The sequence below is a fragment of the Sitophilus oryzae genome, unplaced genomic scaffold (assembly GCF_002938485.1).
Source record: "Sitophilus oryzae breed Bouriz unplaced genomic scaffold, Soryzae_2.0 scaffold_562_pilon_pilon, whole genome shotgun sequence".
NCBI classification, from domain to species: Eukaryota; Metazoa; Arthropoda; class Insecta; order Coleoptera; family Curculionidae; genus Sitophilus; species Sitophilus oryzae.
Genome location: NW_022147154.1, coordinates 1,908,847 through 1,922,118, shown reverse-complemented (window position 1 = coordinate 1,922,118; position 13,272 = coordinate 1,908,847). Strand labels below are relative to the sequence as shown.

The following is a 13,272-nucleotide window of genomic DNA, read 5'->3' as shown; positions in this document are numbered from 1 at the left end:
TAGCAAGGTACAGCTTGCTATACTAGAGCCGTTTGGTATACAAGGAAGGTAAAGTGGCTAGCACTACGCTTCAACCGCCTATTATTACCTCAGAATTGTGAATCCCAAGTACTCATTTATGGCTGAGTCGACGTAGGTACCCAAACTATTTTTATTTTATTGTTAATATTTAAAAAAATGCATTCTTTTTAAAAAAAATTGCGTTAATATGCGAGTAAATAAAAATTACACAGAAAAAACAATTTCTGTTGAACTTTTGGCATCAAAATGTCTCCAAATTTATCATTTTATGAAGGGTGAGTTTCCTAGAATGTTCTCTATGGGTATGTCGGAAACATGGTTGTTCCCTTTTGTATTTGAAAATCGGGACAGCAATGGTGCAACCTTTTTTCTTAAATGTAAAATTTTATGTGTGTATGTTTTTGGCAAAATAAAACACTAATTTCCCACAATACACCAAAATGCTTTAAAATATAACATAGTATACACAAGTATAAAAAAACATTTTATTTTTACACTTTACTTTTAACACTGAACGCGCGTTTCGTTAACCAGCTTATTATCATAAGCAGATCATGAAAACTGTATCAAAAGCCACATGGATTTATAGCTTCATCATTTCTCACACCGATTTGATCAAAAGCAAAAATGAATGCAGTTGGACGAAACAAGTGAGTAACAGAGTGCTCGTTACATAATCAAAAAGTGTAATAGAGATATGATGTGATGAGATACTGTGGATGTATAGTATGAGACGATAAAATATAATTTGCGATATTAATGGTATAATTTTTTTAATCAATTAGTGATTAAATGCCTTATGAACATCTTCTAAAACTATAATTATGTACCTTCAAAAATTTTCGTTATAGCCCCAATTATGCCTCACTAGCAAAACCGGTGATTTAAAACTATGCTCGCTGCCGTAGTTGAACTCATTTAAAAAGTTTCTTTATTGGAATAATAAATTATAATACAAGTTAGACCTTCTGAAGATATCAAAATATTTACTTTTTATTTTTATTCCTAGAATTTTCACAAATTATACTTCATAACACTTTTAGAATAATTAAATAATAAAATTTTCGTATCCTCGCTATTTAAACCTGTGTATTTGTATATATCGATTGTTTACGATATTCTGCGATGGTGGCAGCACCGGCGGAGAATGCACCAAGCCTATAGGAAGTATAGGGATCGAACTATCCTTATCTCTATAGTATCCTTGGATAGTACCGTTGATTGAAAGAATTGGGAAGATACGCAACCTAATGGGCGAATTTGTGACAAGGCTGATTTGATTTCCCCTTACGTCTCAAATGCTGTACGGTGGAGACACCAATTGCTTTGCGGTCAACGCACAAAACACTTATTTTCTCTAATTCGGCCAGCAAAGACATATCGAAGACGGTGTGGATCTGAAAGCGACAGTGTGGCCATATTCTGTATATAAATGTATACTATCTGTAATACGTTTGACAAAATTACTTTGGATGAATAATTCGCGTTTATGTGTTGAAAATTTATTCGTGTTCAACATAGAATAAACAATAAAAATAAAGATTGTTTTATAGGTACTGAATATGTCGTATGATCGAAAAAAGTCGTTTAGTTGGCTTAATATTTTATTAAGTTGTTTAATGATAGAAAATCTGTATCATTAACGTACTGTACCCAAAATCCGTAAACCTACTGATTAGTCAGTAGTTCTAGAAACACTATCTCCGGCAACCAACTCAATCTGGCGTCTGAAAGCAGAACTGCGGTACTGTAATCTTTATCCGCTGCGCTGTAAACGATTATTATCAGCGTGCAGCGCAGCGGCGCAGAACTAAACTAAATCTCGGAATTCTCAGACAGGCTGACGGTAACGCCAGTTACTTCTCGGACAGGTTTTGTGCCGCGAAATTGCCCATAAGGTTGACATCTTATTTCTTTAATTAAAGGTAGTACTTTTTCTTAAAATTTTCTTGCAAATGACACTATTTAAATGACACTAAAATCAGCTACACCGCATTTTGACTTTTCGCTTAATATGCGCGTTTGCCAAATTGTCAAAATTATAAAGGGATTTTATAAAATATTATGCGATACCCTTAAAAGTCTGCGAAATTCCCTTGAAATACCCGAAAATTCCAAGAAATACTTCAAAATAATACCGTGAAATGCCCTTACACTTCCCTTACACTAAAATAACCCACTGATTTCCCCCTCGAGTCAAATTTAAAAAAGTGATAAACTGATAAAATTGTAATGAACTCTGATTTGTACCAAGCGCATTTTTAACAGCCCTCTATTGGAGAACTCTTTTAGAAATTCGTGTCCATATAACTGGATAGAACTCAAAATTAGATTGCGTAATGTCCAGGAGCGGCGCGTTACCGTTTTTATTGATAATTCATTTCCGATATATGGACAGGGCGCATGAGTTTCGATTCTACTGCTATCTGTTGCATCGAATGCTATTTTCGAAAATCTAGCCGTGTTGAAATGGAGGCCTGTTATCCACCTCTAATTGAGTTAAACGTTTCCATTTCAATATCCAGGTGGAAAACGTGTTCCATTTCAATATCCACGTGGAAACTTTAACCTACATGCATGCGTAATATGTTTTTATCGGGTATTGTCTAATGACAAATCATTTTCGAGTTTAATTTTAACGGTAATAATTTCTTATTTGCATTTTGCAACGGTTTAGACTAGACCTTTAGGTATACAAGGTTTGTTACGCAAATGGTTTATTAAAAGTTTAGATAATTTCTAGATATTCTTTCTAGTTCAAGTTTCAAATAATGTTTACTCTCTTACACCTCCTGTACTACCAGAAGTGTTATACACCCACTACACTATGCGGAAAGAATGAAGGTCAAGGTTGTGTTTCCTCGTCTAACTTTGTCTCGTCTCGGCTTATTTCCGTGTGTCTTGACCTACTTTTATTTCTTAAAAACGTATCTCCGCTTGTCTTGACCCATTTTCTTTTCTTAAACACGCCTATAACTTTTTTATTATTTCAGATAAAAAGCGGGATATGGTATCTTAGTATATGACATAAATTAGGATTGATTGACGTATTCAATTGTTTTTGGTCACTTCCTATTTTATCGCAAATACAACTACAACTTTTGATTTTTAAATGACATCCCCTCTGAAGAATGACATATGAAACGTTAGCTTTTGACATTTTCGCTTTAAAAAATCGTATTTTAAATTTCCATCTAGAATGTCATATGGCCGTGCTAAAGCACTAACTTTTAATCTCCTTGATGAGCCTTGAAAAAATCGATTTGATTGTCTAATGTTTTTCGTGTCTTGTCCTGCATTTTTTTGCAAATAATTTGGTACCATACACTTGATATCTCCAGTCAAATTGTCGTTAGGAACCGTATGTTTAAATAACAAATAAACCATATAAGAAAATGTCAAAAGTTGACATATTATGCCATTTTATTCAGAGTATCATTTTCTATCAAATAAAGTAAAAAAACCGAGGATGCCATTTAAAAATCAAATGTCACTTACGGTGAAACAGGAAAAAAAAAAACAACTGAATACCGTCAATCAATTATAATTTATTTATTTTATATAACATACCAAATCTCGTTTTTTTTATCTGAAAATATAAAAAAGTTATAGGGGTGGGCCACTTTTGAGATGCACCCGGTATAATTAAATACAAATACAAATCAAAAAGTATAATCTCAGCTACAGGTCCGATCCCGCATCCCATATGGTCCAGAAATTCCAATATCACTTCCAAATTTAATATCTCATCTTAGTTCAACATCGTCAGAACCAAATATACAGCGTCAGAAGTCAAAAAATTTCGAACCAAATTCGAATCAGCCGCAGAAATTTACACAAAGCGAATTAAATGATTTGATAAGAGACCTATGCCTTTCTAAAGAATCTGCTCAACTTCTTGGACCTAGACTACATGCAAAAAAGTTTTTAGCTTCTGGGACTTACACACATGGACAAAATTATTGCATATAACGATATTTTTATATTATTTTGGACCTAATATGATTCTTTTTATATTTTTGGACATATTGGCTTACTACACGACTAACACGACTACCTAATACAAAATTAAAAATCTAAGTGCAACTAGGCTGTTATTATAATTTTATTTCATAATGAGATCAACAAAAACAAATTTCATTTTAAACAGAAAATATTGAAAACAATTTTTATTATTTCTCACAACTAATAGTCTGTATTGCCTCCTCGAGCCTTAATGCAACCTGTGAGACGACGTGGCATGCTCTCAATTAAGTTGTCCAGAAGATGTTGAGGCTTCCCCTGGTTCGCGCAGCAATTTTCAATTCATTTAAGGTACGGGGGGTATATCATTCCTTTTGGCAATATGGCGTTTTAGCATGTCCCAAGCATGCTCGATCACATTCATATCTGTAGACATCGGTGGCTACCACAGTTTTCTTATACCCTCTTCCTCACAAAATTCCCGAACCGCTAAAATGCGATGGGGATGAGCATTATCGTCCATGTAAACAAATTCATCCTCCACTGCCCCCACGCATATATGCACATGTGCATTATACCTGCACATACCATAATGCTTCCCCCTTGAAACGGAACACGGGGTTGAGCTGCATTCAAGCGTGCTCGTCTTTCAGATGCCCTTCAAACCAAAGTTCGTCGCGAGTCTGACACTAGGCCTGAACACTAGGAAGGAGTCTGACACTAGGAATGAAACAAGAATTTTCATCATTAAACATGACGAAATTCCAATTAGGCCCATTTGCATTCTCATCTCCTCAGCCCATTGTTGTGGCGTAATTTTATGCTGCAAAATTAAGCTTCGGAACACATAGAGGCCTCCTTAAATGTAATCCTCTGTCATGGAGTCTTCTTGCTATGGTCTTTCATGAAGCATTTACTCCTTCAAGGCGAGCTAACTCATTTTTAATAGTAGTGCTAGAAATCAGGGGATTGTGACGTGCAATTAGGGATATTTGACGGTCTTACACAGCAGTAGTAACTCTCTTTCTGTCTCTTCCAGGCCGGTCTGTAACCTCGTTTGTCTTCCTGAGTTTTTTTGGTACTACTTATTACTTGGCGGTAGCCCTGTTGAGACAGTGTTACTATTCTGACTCTATTAAACTGTGAAATTATGTTACTAGGCATTTTAAGGCCAAAACAATAGTCAAATTTCTTCTGAAACTCAGGAGACCACAAATTGAAATGTGCAAGAATTTGTAATAATATTGGGTCTGAACGATAAACATTGTTTACCATATCCATTTTAACAAAAAAAAATGTTTATTACAGATTATCAAAGCTATGTATAAAAAAAATCTTTAAATTCCTTACCGTATATTTTTAAACGATATGTGCAATAATTATTAATTGGCCATGTGTGTATTTTGCTTGGTATGGTTGAAAAAAAAATCGTGAGTTATTTCTGTAAAGAAGTTATTAGTTTATTGTAATAATATTCCGAGTCTTCATATTAAACTGGGTATAATGCAACAAGTTGTTAAAGCTTTAGTTAAAGATGATATGTGTAGATATTTTAGATGTTTTTTATTAGATTTTTGGAAATTTTCGCTAGCTTTCATAATGTTGAAAATAAGTAATATACTTAGTATAAATTAATTTTCTGGATTTGGTAGAATTCATTTCATAGTACAGAAGAAGTTAGTAGTAATAAACCGGGTGCGTCTCAAAAGTGGCTCACCTCTATAACTTTTTTATTTTTTTCAGTTAAAAAGACGAAAGTTGGTATAGTTTATCTGAAGTCAGTTGGAATAAATTGAACTGAATTTTGAAAAAAGGCACTATGTTTGTTAAATTGTAAGGAAGCGCCCCCCAGCGTCTACGTTCAAAACCTTATTATTATTATTTTTATGGTATAATATAGAGTAAGAAATGCTCTTTTAAACGAGCCGATCGCTGATTGGATTCTGACCATTCAGTCCGGAGTTATTAACATTTAAATAAAGATAGACCTAACCTTCCCCCACCACTTTATTTTAGCAGATAGGGGAAAATGGCTTTAACAAAAAAAATCCAAAATTTACTGAAGATTATGAAGCTATTATTTATAGTACCCATTATCTAGGAAGAATTCTGTAAAAATTCTATTTTCTTATTTTCCATAGCGGTTGCGCCCCCTAGCGGCCGTTTTACAAACTTGAAAATAATTTCCAGCAAATTCTCATAGCCTCTTTAGTTATAAATATTTTTTTCCGTAAGCCTTACGGCTAATACTTTCCGAGATACAGCCGAGAGCTATTCTTAGTGGGACACCCGGTACAGCCTCTCAAATATTCGGATTCGGTGATAAACTGCAGGTCCCCTGTATTTCAGGTCCCCTGAAACACTGATGACACACATCACAAGTACACGCGAGAGGTAGCCGACGCTCTGTACAGAGTGGCTCTGTAAGTAGAAGAATGATATTTTAGTTTTAAATATATGTGTTAAAAATACCCGTGCTTATCTGATTTAGCGAAAATTAAAGGGATAATCGATGGACCATAAACCAGATCGTTGATTATGATTTGATGCAACAATGAATACTACTAAATTAGAAGGTTGGCATTCAAACATTTTGTTAACAGTTTCTTAGGAAATCACCCTGACTATAAAAATATTGTGGCCTATAAACCTAGCTTTTAATATGCCAAATTTATGATTTAACCAATATGCTTATTCAAGTTTTATTTTTATCTCGAAAACTATCAGGGATTGTTATAGGTCACTAAAAATGTTGAGATATGGAAGTAGTTTCGAAAAATATAATAATATACCGGGTGTTCCATTTAAAATAACAAAGATGCTACACCACTTAATGTAATGCTGAAAATAATTTAGACAGATGGAGCAGGTGCCTTTATGCAAAAATTCAAATTTTCAAAAAAATCACTTGTTCTCCATAAACGTATAACTTGCCATGGCTGTGAATCACCCTGTACATGTTAAAATATTTGTATTTGTAACATAATAATTTTTTTTCCAATATTTTTAAATAAGCATTATTTTCTTTTTGTAGAAAAACCTGTTGTGATAGAAAAAATGTGTAGGTGTTACTGTGTTCAAAATTCGCGATAATTCACATTCAAATCAAAACAACGTTGCAAAAATTTTGATTTGTCGAGCAGTGTTGTTATTCCCCCGTCCTCTCTAATGCCTTTTTTTAATCATACGGTAATACTGTTCTGTATTATTTAATCCAGCAAACTTTTGCAATATATCCATATGACTAGAAACTATTTAATTTTCTTTCCAAAACAAAAATCTTGATATTCGAACATAAACTATTTTCAAACTTGAAACACTTGAAGAACTTCCTGTGCCGGATAAGGAGAGGACGAAATTAATATCTGAAGCTAGATTATTAAATAAAATGGTCTTGTAATTGTTTATAGCCCTTAAGGTACGCCATCCCTCCGCTTCCTTAATTTTAACGAAGGTATTACGTGGTTAATTTCGTCCTGAAGACCTCGCTTCAAAATTACGATGCCGAAATGGTTTTCTGATCTTACACTGGCGTTTTAAACAATCATTCTGCGTTGTGGCTCAAAAATACGCAATAAAAGTGCCTTGAACTTTGAGAGAAATACATAAATATGAAGACGCTTTTACTCTATCATTAAATCTAATATACGGGATGAGTCAAAACTTAATGGGCTTAAATAATGAGTTAAAATTACGAAAAACATTTTGGGGAACCTTAAGTTACAAAATTCAAATTTGTTTTTGAGTATATATATAGGGTATGGCCCAATTTTTTATCATATTTTTAGATTTTCCTTAAAATTCTATATCTCTTTTTACAATATGATCGAAAAAAAGTATCAGCGATTCCTATACCGGGTGCGTCTCAAAAATAGCTCACCACTATAACTTTCTTATTTTTTCATATAAAAAAACGAAATTTCGTGTGTTAGTATATGACATAAATTAGGATTGATTTACGTATTAAATTGTTTTCCATCACTTCCTGTTTCACCGGAAATGACTACATCTTTTGGTTTCTAAATTGCACCCCCGGTATTTTTTTACTTCATTCGATAGAAATTAACACTCTGAATAGAATGACATATCATATGTCAACTTTTGACATTTTTACATATGGTTTATTTGAAATTATAATTTGCGGTTCGTAAAGAAAATTTGACTCGAAATACCAAGTTTGTGGTATCAAATTATTCGTAAAAAAATTATTTTTCCAAATATGCTAATGAGTCACCCTCATTCCATTTGAAAGAATTGAGATACATATGATTAAAAATACGATTTGGGCATTTTCTAACTCGCCAGGACAAGACACTAAAAACATTAGACGAACAAATCTATTTTTTTTTCAAGGCACCTTGATTAAGAATTAGTGTTTTTAACATATCCATGGCACTCTAGATTGAAATTTAAAATACAATTTCGTTTTAAGCGAAAATGTCAAAAGTTGACATATGATATGTCATTCTATTCAGAATGTCATTTTCTATCGAATAAAGTAAAAAAATATCGAGAGTGCAATTTAAAAATGAAAAGTTGTAGGTAGTAATTTCCGGTTAAACAAGAAGGAAGTGACCAAAAACAATTGCATACGTCAATCAATCCTAATTTGAGTCATATACAAACATTCCAAATCTCGTTTTTTTATCTGAAAAAATATAAAAGTTATAGGGGTGAGCCACTTTTGAGACGCACCCGGTATATGAAATGAAGGTCGCTGTCATTTTATATGTAAAGTTATGTATAAACCGACCCTGTATACTTAAAGTTACTGCTAGCTAATAGGCATTTAAAAACCCTACAACTTTTCTATTTAACATTTTGCGGTACCTCGTATATTTTACCTAATAATCGACCGTTCCCATACATATGAGCACCCTGTATAATATTATATCCCGTATGACCGAAAAAAACAGCGTTCAGTTGGCTTGAAAATGACGACCTATTTTATTTTCCACATAATTTTACATGTAAAATGACAATGACCTTCATTTTATAGCCATCGTATTATATTCTATAAAAATATATCAAATTTTAATCAAAATTTATAATAAAAAATAGGGTCTTACCCTACAAATAAAAAAATAAATACAAGAAATATTAATTAAAAAATCCGTAAATCTACGGATTTGTCAGTAGTTCTGGCAACACCGCCTCCGGAAATCACTCACTCTGTCAATTGACATGTAAAATGACAATGACCTTCATTTTATAGCCATCGTATTATATTCTATAAAAATATATCGAATTTTAATCAAAATTTATAATAAAAAATAGGGTCTTACCCTACAAATAAAAAAATAAATACAAGAAATATTAATTAAAAATCCGTAAATCTACGGATTTGTCAGTAGTTCTGGCAACACCGCCTCCGAAAATCACTCACTCTGTCGATTGAAAGCAGATCTACGATCTACGGTACGGTATTCTCTATCCGCTGTGCGGTAAATTACTATCAGCGCGCAAGCGGCGCAGAGCTAAACTAAATCTCGGACAGGGTGACGCGTAAAGCTTGATTTTCATGCATCCGTTATACGTTGGTACGTTGGTCCGACGGTGCTCCGATTGGTTATAGCGTTTTCGCGCCACTTTTCATCCGTAAATATTTTACTTCAGCCCGTCAACGGACCCGTTCATACGATAACGGACGTTTTGACACTTTTTTGACAAATTTAATCTAACCTTAATAAAAATATAAGTAAAATAGCAAAATCGTTATGGAAACGAAAATTGAAAATAACACCAACGAATATCCGATAAACGGAGGCATGAAAATGCAATAAATTTGAAAACTGCGTTATTTTCTAACCAATCAAAGTATTTAAATTCTACCAATAAAATTAATATCGTATCAACGTATCGTCGGACAACGGATGCATGAAAATCAAGCTTAACGCCAGCTACATCTCGGACAGATTTTGTGCCAAGAAATCACCCATAAGGTTGCGCATTTATTTGTTAGTCGGTAAAAGAGTCACCGTAGGTCGTTCTTGCTCTCTTTCATCAATACTGCATGACATTATCCAAGAGTTTCACATCTTTGATTCTCTGATCCATAATTATATCAACGAGAGTCCCTCTTTTAATATTCATTATGGAAAACCATAATCCATAGTGATATTAAATAAAGTGTAACAAGAAAATTCGGTTTTCAGAATTATCTTCAGAAGTAATAAGATTTTTTAGATTTCAAAACATTGATGTGCCAGGTTCAACAAAACGCAACTGTTCTCTAATAATTTTTGATTTTGTTCTGGTTTACGAGATTCCTGTAGTGTGTATTTTCATATGCGACACCGTGTATATAAGAAAAAAATTTACCAGGTAAAAATCGATTTTATATCGAAGAAAAAAGAGCGAAAAAAGCGAATGAAATAAAAAAGGGCGGTTGGAAAGAGACGGCAGTCTCTGTGGGGTCTGGATGAAGCAGTCGTCTCGGTATCGAGAATAACTCGCCGGCTATATTGGAGTTCTGGAATGCGGTAATGTGCAGCCAGCTTGGCTTCGGGAACGGTGTGGAATGTGGCCGCCGCGCCACCTATAATTGTCGTCCCATCGGTAGGAAACTCCTTAACCCCCTCCAACCCTTATTATTCTTTTTCCAGAAAGGCTTTTTCTCCACCAAGGATCTTTTGAGATATAAATTACTAGCTGATAGTTGCCCACTTTGCTATGCACAAACGTTGCAAACGATGTACCGTATGATCGAAAAAAAACGGCGTCCAGTTGGCTTGGACATGACGATCGATGACATTTTTCATATAATTTTACATATAAAATGAGAGCGATCTTCATTTCATAACCACCCCTGACGCCGTTTTTTTTTATCATACAGTATTTCTTTCTACGAGAAAAAAAAGCTCTATATTAAGTTTTTGGTTTATGACTTTTATTTTATTTTACGGTTTAAGATTTACAGTTTGTCCAACGATGACAGTGACACCTGTGTCTGTTGTTTTAATTCACAGAAAAATTGTATTTTCTGTAACTTTTTGAATGTCGTCTTTCTAAATCTTTTTGAGCTCTTTGGACAAAATATACCGGATGTTTTTTTTATGTGGCTCACCCTTGTGACTTTTTTAGATAAAAAAAAAACGAGATTTAGTATGTTAGTATATGACATAAATGAGAATTGATTTACATATTCACTTAGTTTTGGTCGGTTAGTGTCTCACCGCAAATTGACGGTCACTTCCTCTTTCACAGGATACATGTACAACTTTTGATTTTTAAATGATACCCTTGGTATCCATTCTTTCACTTTATTTCATAGAGAATGACACTCTGAATAGAATGATTTACCATCTGTCAGGTTTTGACATTTGCGCTTAAAAAATGGTATTTTAAATTTCAATTTACACTGCATCTACAATAAATATAGAGACAATTTGACTCGCAATACCAAGCCTGTGGTACCAAAAGCAATGATGTCAGGGTGACTCATTAGCATATTAGTAATATCATTTTTGTGACGAATAATGGTTGATTCTCACTATACCTTCCGTTTCCATTCCAAATCTATTCCATATTCGTTCCGTATTTTTTATTGTATTGACGCTATGTAAGCTTCCGTTCCGTATCAGTTCCATACTTTTTATAGTACAATTTATATCATTACGAAAGTTTTGCTCTAAAAATTTGTATCTTTTGTAAAAGGTAATAGATTTAATTAAGAGGTGAAAGAATAAATAAATATCAGCAAAATGTTAGCAAAGCTGGTACAAATGCAAGAACTTGACGACGCTGTTTCCGATACACTTCAGTCCGTCCGTCAAAAAAATGTATGGAATGAGAGGGTATGGAACGGAAGGGAAACGGAACGGATAGTGTGCATTGTCCTATTCATTTACATGATATAATATTTTATGTAAACGGAAGGGAAACGGAAGGTAGCTGATACGGAAGGCATAGTGAGAATCAACCTTAATTTGGCACAACACGCTTGGGGTTTGAAATAAAATTTCTTTTGTATTTATTGTCGATGCAGTCTATATTAAAATTTATAATAACCGTTTTTATATAAGTGAAAATATCAGAAGTTGATATATTTATGATATGTCGTTCTATTCAGAATGTTATTTTCTACCAAATAAACTATACTATACTGTCGTAAATATGTGCAAACATTTTTAGGAGTAGTATGGTTTTTTAATTTCAACCTCAGAAACAGGTCTATGAAGTTTTTTTCACGATTTTTTTTTTTTTGAAAATTTGGATTTTTTTTAAAAATGTTTTGAAATTCTTTTTTAATTTTTAGTTAAAGAAACATCTTCATAATATGGCAACATACGTAGTATATTAAATTTACAAGAAAGAAAACCCAGAAAAAATCCAGTCGTTCTAAAAATTTGAACAAAAATCATTTTTTTTAATTTTTAAATTAAAATATCTGGGTTATTTTTTATTTATTACTATAACGGCAAAGAGAAAATATGTTTCTTTTATCGAGATCTACCAGCCCTGAAAATATTTGTGCTTACTTAAGACTCGCCCTGTATAAAAACCAAAATTTGTAGTCGTTCCCGGTAATACAAGTGCCCGAAAATAAAATAATTCATATAAAGAAACTAAAAAATATGTAACAAACAACAAATAAAGTAAAATAAGAAATTAACAAAATATTTAAGACTAATCTTGCTATTGGCCTCGATCATGGTTTTTGTGCAAGACGAAAACCGCAAGACTAAAACAAGACTCGCTCAATTTTAAACATTACAACAAACAAACAAACAAACAAACAAACAATGCTTTATTGTGCAAAAAGCCAAAACAGCTTCATCGACAAAGCACTCACAAAACATACAAAAGCACAAAAAAAATATACAAACAACAAAAAATACACAATACAAATTATACAATTCAAAAAAATTTAAGTCATTCAAATTACAAATAGAATATACATGGACAATTGCAGAAAAGATATAATTAATTAAGTAAGCAGTAAAAATATATAATTTTGAGTTATAAAATATTAAATTCTTGACCTTTGACCAGTGTGTGAGATGATGAAAATTTTAAAATTCAAAATTGTTCATGATTAAACATCAACAAAAAAGTCGCTTACCGCATATAGGGCTCTCTCCAGTAAGTATTATTTCAGAGCTTTGCGAAATGATGGAAAGAATGAAAGCGACTTGATATTCAAAGGCAGATGATTGTATTTTTTTTGGCATTGTACAGTATTGAACCTTTAACTAGTTCTGAGCTCGGGGTTGGCAGATAAAGATCGTGCTCCACATTCCTAAGTGGATAGTTATGAGATGGCCTTTCGGGAATATCAGATATGTA

General features: G+C 33.1%; 1 protein-coding gene across 2 annotated transcripts in view; it reads left to right on the top strand.

Annotated features, from left to right (window-relative positions):
* Positions 1 to 13,272, top strand: part of LOC115887319 (sodium-dependent noradrenaline transporter-like) — a 60,225-nt gene that overhangs the window by 19,513 nt on the left and 27,440 nt on the right. The gene's annotated exons all lie outside the window — the stretch shown is intronic.